Raw genomic sequence first — 17,626 nt, 5'->3', positions numbered from 1 at the left:
GTCTTGCTTTTTCACAGTAAATGAGAAAAAATTTTCCAAAAACAAATTGTCATTTTTAAGAAACTTTTAAAAAGTCTTATAATGCCTCAAAACCTGTAAAGTTTTCCTGATGATTTTACCTTTTACAAAAATATTTTAACACGGTTTTAAGTTAGGTAATACTTAATGATAAAATATTTTACCTTATAGTAAGATAGACTATTGACATGTGACATCATTTTCAGAGCATAGGGTCAGAATTCTAACTACTTTATGCATACTAAATATCTGTTGTTATATGTCGTAAACTACTATCTAAATTATAAACACTCAATATGATAGCAATAATATTACAATTAACAGACTGTTTTGAAACACTGCAATGTCAGTGATTTCTACTTGTAGGTTCTTGGCATTTTGCATATATTTTTTCTATCGTTTTTTGCAATATTGTTCATGTGCATTATCATTTCACTTTTCTAGATGAGAAATAAGGATAGCAGAATTCATATAACTTGTCCAGTATCACATATCTAGCTAATTACACAGTTAGATATGGTTATAAATCCATTGTTTAGAGCACAAATTTACCACAATTTGATCGTATTTCCAAATTTCCACTTCCTTCCCAGTATTTTTTTGCATTGTGCTAATGCCAATAAGCTCCTGATTTTAAATATGATAAAAATAAAGATATAGATAAAAATGCATTAATAATTTAATGCCAGTATTAAATGTTCATTTAATAGATTAAGTGACTACTAGAGTGAAGTCTATTGAACTGGCTCACGGTGATTGCAAAATTTTGTAAGTCAGACATTTAAAGAGATATGGCTTCAAATTCAATATTCTTTCTGCTATGTTTATATTTTCACAACCCCCATTCTACTGTTATAGTCATGCAGATTTTTAATTTCAGAAATTGAATTTTTTTCAGTTTTTGAAATATATATACATAAAATTGTATATATATATACATAAAATTGTATATATATATATACATAAAATTGTGTGTGTGTATATATATATATATATATATACACACACACACATAAACTATCTCTGTATCTGTTTAGATTCCCATCTATTTATTTGTTGTGGCAGTATTTTATTTTATTTAATTTAAGCTGCTTGTCATTTCTGCTTTAAAATATTTTCCTGCCAGTTACCATATCTGTCCAATTTTTTCCTTCTTCACGGAGCTTGAAATCCATTATATGATTTGGATTATTAGAATAGCCTCCTAATTATTCTTCCGCATTCCATTTTAATTCATATAGAATTCATTGTCCACAAATGGAGTAAACTTTCAACAAATTTTAAAAATAAAACAAAACAATGGCACTTAATACCTTACTTAAAATTCTTCCATGGCATTCCAGTGAATTTAATAAAATTAAAACTTAATATTTAGCCAACAAAGCCAAATACCTGTTCTATCACAAGCCTGCCTCTGTCCACATTTACAATTCTATTCCTTTTAGAAGAACAAATCCATCATCTTGAGCTACACTGGCTTTCTTTCTCTTCCTAAAACACACAAAGCATAGGGGGTTTGCACTAGCTGAAACTTTCTGCCTGAAACTCCCTTCACCCATATTATTTCATGACTTATTCCTTCTAGATTCTGAGTTATTGGTGAAAATGTCATGTCCTCTAAAGGACTACTTGCTGCTTAATAGTTCCTAATTTCTGTATTAGTCTATTTATTTACTTTATGGCTTCTTGAACTAGAATATAAGCTCCATGAGAGCAGGGGACTTTGTCCTATTCTTATCATTCTGTCTTCAAAGAGTGTAAGAGTACTTGATACATGGTTGACACTCAGTAAGCAATTTTTGAATATGCAATATGCAATGATAGGAGTGCCCCAATTAGTATAGAAAATCATAGATATGTCTTTGTAGATAAAGACACTTGAAAATTTCAAGTTAGAAAGATTTGCTCAGGTGTCCTTAATGTGTGGGCTGGAAAAAAAAAAAATTAAAGACAGCTTGTAATCTCAACACTTTGGGAGGCTGAGGCAGGCAGATCATGAGGTCAGGAAATCGAGACCACGGTGAAACTCCGTCTCTACTAAAAATACAAAAAAAAAAAAAAAAAAAAAAAAAAAATAGCCGGGCGCGGTGGCCGGCGCCTATAATTCCAGCTACTCAGGAGGCTGAGGCAGGAGAATGGCGTGAACCCGGGAGGCGGAGCTTGCAGTGAGCCGAGGTCGCCACTGCACTCCAACCTGGGCTACAGAGCAAGACTCTGTCTCAAAAAAAAAAAAAAAAAAAGAAGGTTGTTGTTATCCTGAAATGAATAACACAGCATGAGGGAGTTCACCTTATATGGATAAAGAAGGTTGTGTGTGTTGATGACCTCAAAGGAAAAGGCAAGACAAGAAACTAAATATTTATAAGATAATGTCGTTTCTTAGTAAAGCTTGTGATTAAGACTGGAAGATGGCAAACGCTCTTTACTTGGTGCCCCAGCAATCTTTCTTGATAAAAATGTCTTGGTATAAGATCATAAAGAAAAATATAAGTGTAATTATTAGGATGAAGGGGAGAGAACTTTGCTTTCTAACCAGGGACCTCAGCCAGCTGGAGAACACTTGCTATACTTGACTAGCAATCATTGAACTATGTATAATCAATGGTCTTTAACAATCCTGTGATGGTGACCAAAGCAATACTGAAAATAACTATAGTTATCGCTAATTATGCGTAGTTATCCCTCCCTCTGATATTTGAAAACATCACTGAATATTTTGGATTGAATAAACCATGCTTGATATTCTTAAATAATTCTGGACAAGGATAGTCTCAAGAGAAAAATAATGGATTTACTGCTAATAAGATCAGAATAAGGTCAATATGATTAAGCGGAATCATATGACTCTATGTGTACCCTAAACTAGTAAATTAGAACTAGTTCTAGTTCTATTATGTAGAATAATATGCAGCTATTAAAATTATATTGGAACTATTTTTATAAAGTTAGATGATATTTAAATGTAATGATAAATAAAAAATTAGATTTCAAAGTCATAAAAACATTCTGATCACACATAGACAGTACTGAAAATCACTGAAATTTTATATATTTGGTTGGTGGTATGATGTTGGATTTTAGCTTTCTTTTTCATATTTTCCCAATGCGTATAACACAAATACATGACTCATAATCAGGTAAATAGATTCAAATTAAAAAATATAAATCACCAGTGATTTTCATACTTTTTAACAGCCTACACTTCCAAATACAGGGACTCAGTTTGCCTGAGAATTCAAATAAATAAACACAAGTTACATTTAAAAATAATTGTTTTGATTAATTCCTTCAATTTTACTTGCATAGTAATCACAATTCTTAGATAAATTCACCTGAGTACTTTAGTTCTTTGAAATTTGCCTAGTGATATATTTTAATTTTATCTCATAATCACATGAAATTTGGTTATAAAAGATTCTTCAAGTGTGTGTGCATCTGTTTGCTATTCAAAAAGGCACTCTCAGGAGTACAATTTTCCATAGGCCATCAGGCATAAAATGCAAGAAATCTTCTGAATAATTGATATATCAGAGGCATACAATAGTAGCTTACATGATGTGTTTTGTTCCTTTTACCCTGATGTATCAGATTTTCTTTCAATACACTCATAATCTAAGAAGCATTTTGCAATATAATAAATATTTATTTTAACTCAACTTTTCTCAAGTCCAGTACCCCATGTTTTTTTTTTTTTTTTTTTTTTTTTTTTTTTTTTTTTTTTCTTTCATTTATTTCTTTATTGTGAGAGGGAGTCTCACTCTGTCACCAAGGCTGAAATGCAATGGCACGATCTAGGTCCACTGCAACCTCCACCTCCCATGTTCTAGTGATTCTCCTGCCTTATCCTCCTGAGTAGCTGGGAACACAGATGCACACCACCAAGCCTGGCTAATTTTTGTATTTTTAGGAGAGACAGAGTTTCACTATGTTGGCCAGGCTAGTCTTCAACTCCTGACCTCAGGTGGTCCACCTGCCTCGGCCTCTCAAAGTGCTGGGATTATAGGCATGAGCCACCTTCCCCAACCCCATGTTTTTTAAATTAAACAGTTGTCCTTGTCTCTATTTCTGTTCAAGTCCATTTTAGTCTGTCTTGAATGATTGCCTCACAAAGCCTTAAGAGCATAACATTTACATTATAGGCATTAATGATAATCAGTAAACATGTTTTATTTATATGTTATCATACTTGATTATCAACACAATTAACAACTGTAGTATTCTCATATAGAATAATATAAAAAGTTACAATTGAATTTCTGAAAAAGCAAAACGCAGATTCTAGCTAATATCTCAAAGTTTTGTTTGCCAAAATGTTCATAATAATGGAAAACAGAAAGACTTTTTTCTTTTGACTATGGAAAGCACATATATTGATCAAATTAAAGAACATGTAATGTGAAAATACATAATGTCAAAACTGAGAGTTGTGATATTATTTTCTTCTGAACAATTATTAACTCAGTGCTAACTATGAGATATCAACAGTGGCTTGTCCAGCATACAATACTATATCAAAACTTAGTGACCTAAAATAATAGTTTATTGGTTGGTCATGATTCATTTAATCTAGGATTGACTCAGTTAAGCTTGACTTGGCTAGTCTGTCTTTCTAAGGGTCAGATGTTGGCTAAATTCTTAGCTGGACTTTTGTTGAAAATCTTAGTTTAGGCAACTCTATTCTATTTGTCTTTGATGTTTCTCCTGAGACTATGGGCTAGCTCACATGTGAGATTCTTTTGCTATTTCCAGGAGTGAGTAAGCCCAGGAGTACAAGTACTTGTTAAGCTGCCTGTGTTATATGCACTAATATCTCACTGGACAAAACAAGCCAAATGTTGCTACCAAGAGGCTAAGAATTGTACTCTAATCCTCAGTAAGAGGATGTTGCAAAGTTACGTGACAAAGAGAATGGATATAGCCTGGAATAAAAATTTGGGACATTAGTTCAATCTACCAGAGAGGGGGAAAGTTAATCATGCACATTGTATCACATAAGTTAAAGATAAAAATAAAAATACCAATTAAATTATTTCCAATTCAAAATTGTGAACTATACCTATATATACATTTCAAAAAAATGTTAAACTGAGTATACTAGAGGGAGAGAGAAAGAGAGAGTAATGTTGGGCTCTAACTGAATATAGAAATTCAGATAAATGTTGCAAGATAGGGGAGAGTGATAGGTCAGGCATAGTGAATGGAAAACATGATGTCTTAGTGAAAAAGTTGTGGTTTGGAATTGTGGAGTAATGGTAAGTATGATTAAAAGTTTTGCATGGGCTAAATTATACAAACTAGGCCCAACATTTAAAACTAAGTTAGGTAAAGTCATTACAGTTATGTTTAGCAAAATGAAACAGACAAGAGCTGGAAGACTACTTGGAAGTTGTTGCAATGAAATCAGGCATTAGGTAGCACTGAAGATGAAGAGGAAAAAAAGATAAATAGAGCATTGAAATTTTTAAAAAATTTAACAGAATTGATAGCTATCAAGACATAATAATTCATTCCAAGAGGTCTTAAATACATCAGAAGTGCAAAATGCTACTTGTACAATTTAAATAATCTGCATTACCTGATCTTGATGGGTTAGGGGGCTTATACTAGATTTGTAATGCAAAACAAAGTGTTATGCTGTCTTTGTAAAAACTGATATTTTCTAAGACAAAGATGCCTTATATTCCTGGAGATTGTTGGAATCTGATTGTTGGATTATCTGAAGAAAAAAAAAATTCTTCCTTGTGGCAAACAAACAAACAACAAAATATAAACACTACAGATCAATATACCTGATGAATATAGATGCAAAAGTTCCCATAAAAATACTAACAAACCAAATCCAACAGCACATGAAAAAGATGATCCACCATGAATAAGTGGGTCTTATTTCAAGAGGTCTTAAATATATCAGAAGTACAAAAGATAATTCAACATACACAAATAGATAAATGTGATGAATCACATAAACTAAATTAAGGACAAGACCATAGGATCTCAACAGATTAAAAAAAAAAGCATTTGATAATATTCTGCATCTCTTCATGAGAAGAAACTGTCAGCAAACTAAGAAGAGAAGAAACATATCTCAAAATAATAAACGTTGTGTATGACAAACCCACAGCATACTGAATGGAAGAAGTTGAAAGCATTCCCTCTGAGAACTGGAAGAAGACAAGAATGTTCACTTTCATCACTTCTATTTAATATAGTACTGGAAGTCCTAGCCAGAGCAATTGGAAAAGTGGAAGAAATAAGCAGCACCCAAATTGGAAAAGAAGAAGTCAAAATATCTCTTTTTGTTGACAATATGATCTTACATCTAGAAAACTAAAGACTCCATCAAAAAACCCTTAGATTTGAAAAATGAATACAGTAACATTTTGGCATACAAAATCAACTCACAAAAATCAGTAGCATTTCTATACATTAGTAATTTTCAAACTGAGAACAAAATCAAGTGGAGACTCCCACTTACAATAGCTAAATAAAAACTAAAATACCTAGAAATATATTTAATCAAGGAGGTAAAAGAGTTCTACAAGGAAAACTATAAAACACTGATGAAAGAAATCATAGATGGCACAAACAAATGGAAAAACATCCCATGATCATGGATCAGAAGAATTAAAATAGTTAAAATGATCATACTGCCCAAAGCAATTTATAGATTCAATGTAATTCCTATCGAAATAAAACATTATTTTTTCACAGAATTAATACAAATAATTTTTACATTATTAGGAAACCAAAAATAGAAGTTCAAAAGCCAAAGCAATTGTAAGTGAAAACAACAAAGCTGGAGGTATCGTATTATCTGACCTCAAATTACACTACAAGGCTATTATAACCAAAACAGCATGTCATTTGTATAAAAATACATGAAGAAATCAATGGCAAAGAATAGAGAACCCACAAGTAAAGTCTCATATCTTCAACCAACTGATCTTTGACAAAGTGGACACAACCATATACTGAGGAAAAGATACCCTATTCAATAAATAATACTGAAAAAAATAGATTTTTATATGCAGAAGAATGAAACTGTACCTCTTTTGCCTCTTCGTCATATACAAAAATCAACTCAAGATAGATTAAAGACTCAAATGTAAGACCTGACACTATAAAAACAGTAGAAGAAAATTCAGGTAAACTCTTCTGGACATTGGCCTAGGCAAATAATTCATAACTAAGATCTCAAAAGCACAGCAACAAAAACAAAAATAGGCAAAGGGCACCATATTAAACCAAACATTTTCTACACAGCCAATGTAATAATCAATAATCAACAAAGTGAACAAATGCCCTGCATAATGGGGGAAAATATTTGCAAACTATGCTTCCAACAGGGGACTAATATCCAGAATCTACAAGGAGCTCAAACAATTCAACAACAAAAGTCAAATAACCACACTAAAATGTGCTCAAAGGACGTGAATTTACTTTTTTTTTTTTTTCAGAAGAAGACATATACATGGTGAAAAATCATATGAAAAAATGCTCAATATTACTAATCAGAATAATGCAAATTAAAACCACAGTGAGATATCATAGTAATGGCTATTATTAAAAAGCCAGAAAAGGGGCCAGACGTGATGACTCATGCCTGTAATCCCAGCACTTTGGGAAGCCAAGGCAAGCGGATCACGAGGTCGGGAGATGGAGACCATCCTGGGTAACACGGTGAAACCCCGTCTCTACCAAAAATACAAAAAAATAGCCGGGTATGGCAGCGGGCGCCTGTAGTCCCAGCTACTCGGGAGGCTGAGGCAGGAGAATGGCGTGAACCTGGGAGGCGGAGCTTGCAGTGAGCCGAGATTGCGCCACTGCACTCCAGCCTGAAAGACAGAGCGAGATTCTGTCTCAAAGAAAAAAAAAAAAAAAAAAAAAAAAGCCAAAAAAGTAACAGATGTTGGTGAGTATGGGGAGAAATGTGAAAGCTTACATACTGTTGTTGGGTATGTACATTAATACGTTTATGTAAAGCAGTATGGAGATTCTCAAAGAACTATATATAGAACTACTATTCCTCCCAGCAAACTCACTACTGGATATTACCCAAAGGAAAAGAAATGATTTTGTCAAATAGATACCTGCACTCTTCTGCTTATTGCAGCACTAGTCACAAAAGCAGATATAGAATCAATTTAAATGTCCGCTAATGGATGACTGAATAAACAAATGTGGTATACACTTGCTTGCACACACACACACACACACACACATACATACTATTTAGCCATAAAAAAATAAAATCATGTCTTTCTCAGCAATATGGATAGAAGTGGAGGCCATTATCATAAGTGAAACAACTCAGAAACCCAAAGCCAAATACTACATGTTCTGACTTATAAATGGGAGCTGATATTATTTGATTGTGTCCCCACCCAAATCTTATCTTGAACTGTAGCTCCTATAATCCCCACATGTCTTAGGAGGGACCTGGGGGGAGGTAATTGAATCATGGGGGCAGGCATTTCCACTGCTGTTCTGATGACAGTGAATAGGCCTCATAAGATCTGATTGTTTTATAAAGGGCAGTTCCCCTGCACACACTCTTGCCTGCCAGCATGTAAGATGTGTCTCTGCTCCTCCTTCACTTTCTGCCATGATTGTGAGGCCTCTCCAGCCATGTGAAACTGGGAGTTTATTAAAACTCTTTTTTCTTTATAAATTACCCTGTCTCAGGTATGTCTTTATAAGCAGCATGAGAACAAACAAATACAGAAGGTAAATACTGCTTATAAACATAAGTGTGGAATATAAAGTGTGGAATAACATACATCTTATACTGGGAAGGGTTGAAAGGTGAATGGGGAGGGAAGAAAAATTACTTCATGGGTACAATGTATATTATTTAGGTGATGGTTACACTAAAAGCCCAAACTACACCACTGTGCAATATGTTCTTGAAACAAAACTGCAATTGTACCATTCAGGACATAGGCATGGGCAAGGACTTCATGAAGAAAACACCAAAAGCAATGGCAACAAAAGCCAGAATAGACAAATGGGATCTAATTAAATTAAAGACCTTCTGCAGCACAAAAGAAACTACCATTAGAGTTAACAGGCAACCTACAGAATGGGGGAAATTTTTTGCAAGCTACCCATCTGACAAAGGGCTAATATCTAGAATTCACAAGTAATTTAAACAAATTTACAAGAAAAAAAATCAAAGAGTGGGCAAAGGACATGAACAGACACTTCTCAAAATAAGACATTTATGAAGACAACAGAGACACGAAAAAAATGCTCATCATCACTGGTCATCAGAGAAATGCAAATCAAAACCACAGTGAGATACCATCTCACACCAGTTAGAATGGTGATCGTTAAAAAGTCAGGAAACAAGAGATGCTGGAGAGGATGTGAAGAAATAGGAACGCTTTTACACTTTTTGTGGGAGTGTAAATTAGCTCAACCATTGTGGAAGACAGTGTGGCCATTCCTCAAGGATCTAGAACTAGAAATACCATTTGACTCAGCCATCCCATTACTGGGTTTATACCCAGAGGATTATAAATCATGCTACTATAAAGACACATGCACATGTATGTTTATCATGACACTATTCACAATAGCAAAGACGTGGAACCAATCCAAATGTCCACCAACAATAGACTGGCACGTATACACCATGGAATACTATGCAGCCATAAAAAAAGGATGAGTTCATGTCCTTTGCAGGGACATGGATGAAGCTAGAAACCATCATTCTCAGTAAACTAACACAGGAACAGAAACCAAACACTGCATGTTCTCACTCATAGGTGGGAATTGAATAATGAAAACACTTGGACACAGGGTGAAGAACATCACACACTGGGGCCTGTCACGGGGTAGGGGGCTTGGGAAGGAATAGCATTAGGAGAAATACCTAATGTAAATGATGAGTTGATGGGTGCAGCACACCAACATGGCACATGTACACCTATGTAACAAATCTGCATGCTGTGCACATGTACCCTAGAACTTAAAGTATAATTTTAAAATTTTTTTAAAAATTAAAAATTATTCTTTATGACAGTACCTTGGTAATATATTGTATTTATTTATTTATTATAAGTAATAAAATTTTTTTTAGTCAAACCAGTGAGTGTGTGAGTCAACATTTGGCAAGTACTTATTGAGCTTTTATAGAAGTGGACACGGTGCTAGATTAATTCACAGACTTTTGCAATTACTAGATGATAAAATGGAGCTAATCAGACAATTTCAAGCAAATAAGTACACCTAGAAATCTGAGTATCATGAAAGAAATCTAGGATACTACTTAGAACACCAGGAGTAAAATCTGAATTTCTTGCCTGTGGGCCAGTGCAACTTACAGAAAGAGTATAACAGACTGTTTCTCAAACTTTCTTAATAATGTAAATATCCTAAAATGGCAGATAAGTAGAAAATAATATCACAAGTGCTCTTGAAATTATAGGTTATATTTTTATTTTAAATGTTTTTGTTCAAATTCTTCATTGTACCCCAATGAGCTTAAAAATATAAATACTTATTGCAATTAAGAATATAAGGGAACTTTTTCTACCGTCTTACTGTTTAATGAGCGTAATGCTATTGAATCATGCTTATCCTTTTTGGAAAAAATGGGAAAATTGAAGAGAACTGAATCAATATTGATTTTACTACTTTATAAATTTGTTTTCTCACTTGGTGGCATTATAATTCAGAATTTAAAACATCTAAGTATATGTGAATACAAATGAGGACAGTTTTTTAAATTTATAAATTATGAGAGGCAAATAATTGAGTTGACATGTCTAGAATGATGACAAAATTAATGTTAGTTCAGCATTTTAAAACGAATAGTAAAGTATATTTTAATACATTTTTTTTTGTTGTGAGTTTAAGCCAATCATATCATGTTGCTTTTCTGAACCATTTGTCTGTCTCTAACCCATCTTACGAACTAGTCAAAACACATTTTCCAAGAAGAATTAGTCCCAAATACGTATTTTATTTTACTATAAACATTACAAAAATCAAGCATCTCAGTAAATTTTATGCTATTTTATTTATATTGAAGCAAAAATGTTCTGAGGAGGAGACAGAATCAGACTAACCAAATAAAATCCAAATCTTTAAAGTTTGTCTTTCTTTACTGAAAAAAACACATTTATGTAATCAATGAATACCAACCAAGTTTTGGGTACCTTGCTGAGCAGTGGGTGTGTATAGGAACAAAGCAGACACTCTGTGCTGTCCTGAAACCACATTCCACTAGGGGATCTAAATATTAAATATATACTCATACAAATAATTGTACAATTAAAACTCAGCTAGCAGCTTCATGAGCAAATTTAGGAAGCTATGACACCGAACTTAGGAAGCTATAACATTAGAAGAATCCTCCTCTGAATGGGGGGAGAATTAGGAAAACTGCCCTGGAAAAGTCACATTATACTGTGGATTGAAAGAACAAGTAGGATTAACTCCAGTGAGTTATTTGTCTGGGAAAAGAAAGGAGCAGAAGACAACATATTGATATCAACACTTGAAATATCATATTTCTAGTAAGTATATTTTCTTAGTTACTCTTTAACATTAAAATTAATAGCAAAATAATGTATCTTATTGAAGTTTTCTACCATTGATTGTAATATGTTATCTCTGTGAAGACAAGTCAGGAATAAGCACTCATATGGAAAATGTCTAGCAGCATTTTCAGTTAAATCAGTATTTACCCCATGAAGCAGAGCACACTTTCAAGATCATACTTTCTTTTCATCATAAATTTCTATATAATAAGAATACACAGTTTTGTCTTGGTACAAGATTTACAATATCTCTATTACCTACACTAAGCAAATAAAGGGCCATAACATTTGGTGTAAGCTTTTCTCAAAGTACAAGCCAATAGTTGGTGAAGTATTTAGGGTTTGCTGTGACTTTGAGGTGGGCTTCTACCCCCACAATCATGTCTTTCATAGAGGAGTTTCAATCTACATACAACAGTTCTTTTTCTCAGGCCACTCCCACTCCCCAGTTGATTGCAGAGACTTACAGTGGAAGCATTTTCAGCTTACTGTAGTGTTTTTATTTTAAGTCACCATGCCTCGTGCAGCAGGAGATTGGGATGATTTGTGGAATTCTATGTACTCTTGTATATAATAAACATTTTGACTTTAAAAAAGTTAGGCAGGAAATAATAAATTGTTTTTCAGAAAATGATCTATAGAGTTCTTTGTAAACTTACCCGGAAATGGCATATTATAGATCATTTGTTCTAGTGAACAGTAACACATATCACCCATGTTTTCAAAATTTTAGTGTATATGTACATATTATATTTGTGATTTCATGGAATTGATTAATACAGAAGCAGAACTATGATAATTCTATGTATCTGTGCATGTGAGATAAAACTTATAAAGTTTACAAGTGGATATAAAATTTTGCCCTTCATGTGACCCTGACTTCTAGAGTCTTGCAACTCTTCCCAGACTTCTTTGAGAAATGGGATTCAAGAAGCAACCAGACACATAGCTAATTTTTTCTTATGTGTTTTACTTTGTTTTTCATAGGTACCTTTCCATTTCTGCTTGGAGAGACCAATAACCTCATTTATTTAGTGATGCAGCTCACTCAGGAATATTATCAATACTGATTTTCAGTTCTGGCAATCTTTGTTGTTCAGTGTGACGTACATGAATCTCACTCCTTCATCATCCACATCTAATACTTTGCCTACTCCTATCAATTTATTATACTAAATGTACTCTGAATCTTTCTATATCTTACTATCACCACCATTGATATCACCAACTATCAAGCTTACCTAAGCTACTGTAGTCAATTTCTTTCATCCTTGTATCCAATTTTACTTTTATCTTTTTGAATTTGTTCTCAGAAAAGGTTTCAGAGGGGCACATGTTAAACTATGCATGATATCATGCAACTGAATTATTTAAGACAGTTGAGGGGCATTGAATTTTTCCTTGGATGATGACCAAGATCTTTAATATAGTTTATAAGGCTCAGTTTATAATACTTTTCCAACTCTCTGTCTCGTTCCTCCCTAGCCCTTACTAAGTAACATTCAGCCATATTGGTTTTCTAAGTTTCTGACATATGCCAGGCTTCTACCATTTGCACCCCTGTATTCCCAGCACCTGGAAAAATATGTGACATATGGTAGGTGCTCAGTACATATTAATTAACTGAATGAAGGAGAAAATAAATGGATATTTATATTTGGTAACACTGGTAGGTTTTTTCAGGGACATTTTGCGATTCCTCAGTTTCTTTCTGTATACCTATATATTTTGCTTCAACACTAATGGAGACAATTTTGTTGTCCCAGCTCATCTGTTCAACCTGTTCACACATCATAGGTCTATGGATTGCTTTTCTTCAAATCACTTACCTAGTGCTGGTTAAATCAGCTGTGGCCGCAGTGAAGGACTTGCATAGTTAAAAATATGGGCCTTCTCATTACAAGTTTTTGAGTAAAGAAAAAACCTAGATTACTCATCTGCTTTTTCTACTTTTCTGACTCTTCCTATTCAGTTTGGTGGTGGTGGTGGTCATGGTGGTTCCTTCTCATCTCCCTAACCTCTAATCTTGGGCTCAGTGGTGGATGTCTTGTCACTCACACTACACTTAATTTCTTGGTAATCTAATCTAATCACATGATTAAAATAAATCTATATACTGACAACTACCAAATATTGCCAGTTTGATGCTACGTTAGATTCTAGAGGTAAATAATCAACGGTTTCCTGATATTTTCTCTTCTACTGGCCCCTCCTTACCGTTAACAATCTCAGACATGTTATACTCAATATTGAGCTCCTGTTATACTCAACTGTGCTCTTCCTCCTGTCCTCCTCATGTCAGCAAATGGCAACTCTATCATTCCTGCTACTTAACCCAAAAATCTTGGAATTATTCTTTGTTCCTTTCTTTCTCTCATATCCAATATGCAATCTACCTGCAAACCTTGTTACTGTACCTCCAGAATATATTTGCAACCACTGCCAACATTCAGAATTCTTAATTTAAGACACTACCATTGTTCACCTAATTGGCCTCCCAACATTCACCATTGTCCCTGTTAGTCTATGGGAAACATAGCAGCAGCTAGATTGACTCTCTAAAACATCACTGTGTTCATTTCAATCCACCACTTAAAATCCTCCAATATCTTCCATCTCAATTATAGTGTACACCAAATTCCTTACAATAATCTACAATGTTCTGAAATGTTTTTCTGCAATTTTTGTGACCTCATTAACTGCTTTTCTGCTGTATGTTCTCTCTCTTCTAAATGTACTGTTCTACTTCTTGCTTTATAAACACACTAGACATTCTCTTCCTTCTTTTCTCTGCCCAGAATGCTTTCCTTTTCAGATATTCTTCACAGCCCCAGGTCTTTAATTAAATGCCATCTTTTCCTCTGGGGCTTTCTTTCACCAGTCTATCTAAAATTGCACCCTACCATCATTCCTGAAACCGTTTGTTTTTGTTGTTATAAAACTTTATTTCATTTCATTTTATTTTAAACTTTTATTTTAGGTTCTGGGGTACATGTGCAGACTGTTTATATAGGTAAATGGTGTGTCAGGGGATTTGCTGTACAGATTATTTTGTCACATTTGTAATAAACATAGTATCTGTTAGGTAGTTTTTCAGTCCTCACACTCCTCTCACCACCTTCAAGTAGACCCTGATGTCAAAAGTTCCCTTCTTTGTGTCCATGTGTACTCAACATTTAGCTCCTACTTGTAAAAGAGAACATGCAGTATTTGATTTTCTGTTCTCTGCATTAGTTTGCTTAGGATAATGGCCTCCAGCTCCATCCATGTTGCTATAAAACGCATAATTTCATTCTTTTTTTATGACTGCATAGTATTCCATGGTATATATGTACCACATTTCCTTTCTTCAGTCTACCATTGATGGGCACTTAGGTTGATTCCATGTCTTTGCTAATGTGAATAGTGCTGTGATGAACACATGCATGCATATGTCTTTACAGTAAAAGGATTTATATTCCTTTGAGTATGTACCCAGTAATGGGATTTCTGAGTCAGATGATAATTTTGTTTTAAGTTCTTTGAAAAAATGCATTCCTGAAGCTTGTAATCACATTTTTTTGCTCATTTTCATTTTTATCAGTTACTACTATATACTATATATTTATATTCCTTATTTCTGTCTTCCTCTTAAGAATATGAAATCCATAAAGGTAAAGATGTTATCAAGTTTGTTCCTGCTATAATGTGAGCAACTAAAACTGACCAAACTATAGTTCACAAAACTGTTGAGTGAATGGATAAGTGAATGAATAAATGTACTAACAACCCTAAACCCAAAAAGGGCTAGCGACTAATTTATATGACATTATTTAAATGTATGAATAGAAAATTAGTCCTAAAATATTTTTCCTATGTAGATGCTTTTTAAAATTTCCAACATGAAATATGTTTTAACTAATGTTTTGAAAACAGTTTTTAAGATAACAAACTTACACATAGCAGTTTTAAACTGACGTGGGAAGAACGAATGAGGTGGAAAAGCATTGGTTTAAGTATTGATTTCACTATAATATAACTAATTTAGTGATATGAAAAGTAGTATGATGCCTAGAAAATTAGAGCTGTAATCTGAATGAAACATGCAGATATTTTATAATTGCAACTAATTTGGTATGACTACAGTGATACTTTGCATTTGTCCCTTAGGTAGACAGTTACTTTTTTGCTGGATAGACCAGGCACTGTGACAGTACTATTGCATATGAACTCCATTGTTTATTATTGAACATAGATGTGGATAAATTAGAAGCATTAACAGAAAAGATGTCTGAGTTAAATTAATACCCTATCTGCACACATTCAGTCTCCAATGCCAACTAAGTGGCATATTAACAAAGGGGAAAGAAGAGGCATACTCACACCTTAATGAAAGTGTAAGCAAGATCAGCAATGGTGATAAAACACAACACATTTTAAAACTGAAGAATCATTTTGATAGGATACTTTGTTAGGAAAGAGAAGAGGTTTGGATCTGTTGGAGGGAGAAGATAGATGCTCATTTTCTAGAAATTGACCGGATGTGACCTAGTAGAATTAACAGTGCCCATTAACCAACATATTTATTTGCATTCACGAATTCATAAAGAGGAGAATAGCGCCTCCTAGGAAAAAAAGTTTTCAGACTGTAATCCATAAGTCCCCTTAAGGATAAGAGTTAAATAAAGGTTACATTGACCATAGATGGCTACTGGATTGAAAAGAACCATAAGACTCATCATCAAGGTCTCAATAATTACAGAAGAGATCTAGTTGCATGACAGCACATGATGGATATAGACCCAATACAGAGTTAGTCTCCGGATGCTATAAATTATTATTATTATTATTATTATTGAGACAGAGTTTTGCTCTGTCGCTTAGGCTGGAGTGCAGTGGGACGATCTTGGCTCCTAGCAATCTCCACCTCCCAGGTTCAAGTGATTTTCCTGCCTCAGTCCCAGGAGTAGCTGGCATTACAGGCACGTGCCACAATGCCCGGCTAATTTTTGTATTTTTAGTAGAGATGGGTTTTTGTCATGTTGGCCAGGCTGGTCTCGAGCTCCTGACCCCAGGTGATCAACCTGCCTCAGCCTCCCAAAGTGCTGGAATTACAGGCATGAGCCATCATGCCTGGCCATATGCATTAATTTTTGTTTTTATTTTATAATAGTTTTAGATTTACAAAGCATCAAGTACATTACAGACTTTGTTTACGCTGCACACTGTTTCTCCTATAATTAACAATGTGCTACAGTACTGTTGTCAAACTAATTAATATTTGACATATTGTAATGAACTGAAGTCCAGATTTAATTTGGATTTCCTTAGTTTTTACCTGATGTCTTTTTCCGTTCCAGGATCCAATATTAACATTTAGTCATCATCTTTGCTTAGCATGCTGTAGACTGTGCCAGCTTCTCAGACTTTCCTTGTTTTTAATGACCTTCACAGTTTGGAGGAATACTGGAAAGATATTCTGGAGAATGTTTCTCAATTTTGGTTTGTCTTCCTTCAAAGTTTTCATTTTTCTTTGATTTTCTGCAGTTTGAATAGAACATGCCTCTGGTGGGTGTGTCTGTGTGTGTGTGTGTGTGTGTGTGTGTGTTATATTTGTCTTAATCCTACTTGATATTTTCTGACCTTCCTGAAGCTGTGTTTTGGCATTTATCATAAATTTTAAACAGAATATTTTAGGGTATGTTAAAAAGAAAACCTGACAATCTCTGTCTTTTAACAGGACTCTTTAAATTTTATATTTGAAGGAATTATAGTGATATATTTAGATTAAATTCTACCACCCATGTAACTATTTTCTATAATTTGCTTTATTTGTTTTGTTTTTTTGCTGTTGTTTTTTGTTTTGTTTTTTTATTTTTTTTTTTTTTTACTTTTCTACCATTATTACTTTTTAAATATTTTTCTCTTTGGAAGTTTCTTTTTAATTAATTTTCAAATTTACTGTTTTCTTAGCTATGTTTACTTAAGCCTGTCAAATATTTCTTTGGTTTTTGTTATTCTGACTTTTAGTTTCTAGGTTTTTCCTTTTTTCTTTTCTTATAGTTTTCATTTCTCTGTTT

The sequence above is a fragment of the Rhinopithecus roxellana genome, chromosome 2, assembly GCF_007565055.1.
Source record: "Rhinopithecus roxellana isolate Shanxi Qingling chromosome 2, ASM756505v1, whole genome shotgun sequence".
NCBI classification, from domain to species: Eukaryota; Metazoa; Chordata; class Mammalia; order Primates; family Cercopithecidae; genus Rhinopithecus; species Rhinopithecus roxellana.
Note: the sequence above shows the minus strand (reverse complement) of the source record.